We start from the raw sequence: 2,558 nt of genomic DNA, 5'->3' as shown, positions 1-2,558 counted from the left end.
CTCGACTTCGGAACTGCCGGAGAGCAAGATGCCCCGAGAAAATCCCCGGAACTCATCCCTGACGATACCACTCCGGCGGGGCAGAAGAAAATGACGTCGAAAGAATCAATCTGGATATCAGCGATCAATCGGGTCCGTCCGACGAAGACACCGACATCCACCACAGAAGGACCCGAAGTCAGTCAGCTCGACTGGCGGCAGCCTTCGAAAAACCCATGACAGAAGAGGAAGAATACCTCTACTGGTCAGAGCAAGAGAGGTTGGCTGAAGACCAGACTCGGGCCTATCGCAGCCAACGTAGACAAAGAAGCGCGAACGGCGCCAACGAGATCCATGATTTTCGCGAGTACATCGCAAAGACTGCAGCCGAGGTGAAAGCGGTAAAATCGCAGATTCACCACGCAACCAGCACTGCCCCGAGATCGACCTTCTCCTCGAGGAATCGAGAAAGACCCCGTTCACCTCTCGAATCACGGACACACGAGTCTCAGATCCCGGGAAAATAAAGCTTCTCACCTACGACGGAACCACAGATCCGAAGGCACATCTGCAGTCCTTCCAGATTGCGATGGCGAGGTCTAAACTTCCGGAGCGGGAAAAGGACGTCGGCTGCTGTCTCCTATTCGTCGAGAACCTCAGAGGTGCTGCGCTCGAGTGGTTCTCACACTTGAAAAGAAACTCCATCGGAAGTTTCCGCCAGCTTGCTTCAGCTTTTCTGAAGCAATTCTCCATGTTCATGGACAGGGAAACTTCCGACGTAGACCTTTGGAGTCTAATTCAAAAGGAAGATGAACCGCTCCGCGACTACATAAGGAGGTTCAAACTCGTGATGTCCAGGGTAACAGGCCTCAGCGACAGAGTCGCCATCGACGCCCTGAGAAAAAACCTCTGGTACAAATCGAAATTCCGAAAGTGGATTTCTTTGGAGAGGCCACGCACCATCCAGGACACTCTCCACAAAGCGACGGATTTCATCATCATGGAAGAAGAGATGAAAGTCCTAGCGCAAAAGCATGGACCACAGAAAGCGTCCGGCAAGAAGAAACCTCTCGTAACGACAAGTACGTCCATCACGAAGGGGAAGACGTCCAAGGCGAACATAACTACGCCGTCAATTCCGAACAAGGAAGGACCACCGGAAACACTTGGACAAGGAACTCGTACAAGGACAATTCCAGCTGCGAGTTCCATCAGATGAGAGGTCATTCCACCGCCAACTGCAAAGTCCTCGGCGCCAGACTCATTACGAAGCTGCTTGCCGGCGAACTAGCAACGGTCAGGAGCGTGAAAGATCTGCTCCTAGACTCTGACCGTCCGCCAAAGACCGACGGAACCAATCCCGAGAATAACGCTCCTGGAACTCAATCGGGCGAAAAGCGCGGACGGAGGCAAGACGGCGAAGGAAACAACAACAACCGCCAAAGGATCAACATGATCATCGGAGGATCGCATTTTTACCAGGACTCCGTTTCGTCGATCAAAGCCTACGGACGGAGGGCCGAAACAAGCCCCGGTGGTGTCCAGAGGACGACGTTCCCAATCACGCAATCGTCTTCGAGGAACAGGATACGGCCGGACTCGATAAACCCCACTACGATCCTCTGGTCATCGACTTGGTGATTCAAGATCTCGAAGTCGGCCGCATCCTCATCGACACGGGAAGCACGGTCAACATCATGTTCCGCGACACTCTGCGGAGGATGAACATACCCCTCGGAGAAGTCATCCCAGAACCAAGACCATTGACTGGGTTCTCGGGCGTCACGTCCATGACCCTCGGAAAAATCAGACTCCCGGTCATGGCTAAAGAAGTCACGAAGATCGTCGAATTCGCGGTAGTGGATAACCCGGCTATCTATAACGCCATAATGGGAACTCCTTGGATAAACGCCATGAAGGCAGTCCCGTCCACTTACCATCTCAGCGTCAAGTTTCCAACACCGACTGGAACAGCGGTAATCTGGGGAAGCCAAAAACAGTTGCGACTCTGCTTTCTGGCCGAACATAAATTGCGCAGCAATCGGAACACCGCAGTAACTAACCCGAAGCGAACTAAGAAGCATCCGAGTATCTCCGAGAACTCAGCAAAGAGCAGCTCGGATTTGTCCGAACAGGCCACAACTCAGGATAGCGGGAAAACCCTCGAGTCCATCGCCGAAAAAATGGATAACCTAACTCCCAACGCGACCACCGACTTAGCTGAAACAGTCAAGGCACCGGAAATCGTGGAGTAATAGAAAACCACGATAAACGTAGAACTACGAGATGGCTTGATCCTCGCAAGAGGTACGTAGGCAGCTCGTCGCAGCCCGACGAGTTCAGCTATCCCCCTCACCAAAAAGGGGGGGGGAGTTGGAGACAAACATCCTTGTACTCCCGCAAAAATACTTTTCACATGTACTCTACATTATAAAGTCTTTAAATCAAATGCTTACTCAACGCATAAACATTACGGAAAACGAAAATCAAATCTTTGAGGAACTGATACAGGCAGAGAATCTCACTCTAGCTTTTCTCACAAGAAATCAAAACCTACGGCTTAAATGAAATGAAGATCG

The sequence above is a fragment of the Raphanus sativus genome, chromosome 8 (genome assembly GCF_000801105.2).
Source record: "Raphanus sativus cultivar WK10039 chromosome 8, ASM80110v3, whole genome shotgun sequence".
NCBI classification, from domain to species: domain Eukaryota; kingdom Viridiplantae; phylum Streptophyta; class Magnoliopsida; order Brassicales; family Brassicaceae; genus Raphanus; species Raphanus sativus.
Note: the sequence above shows the minus strand (reverse complement) of the source record.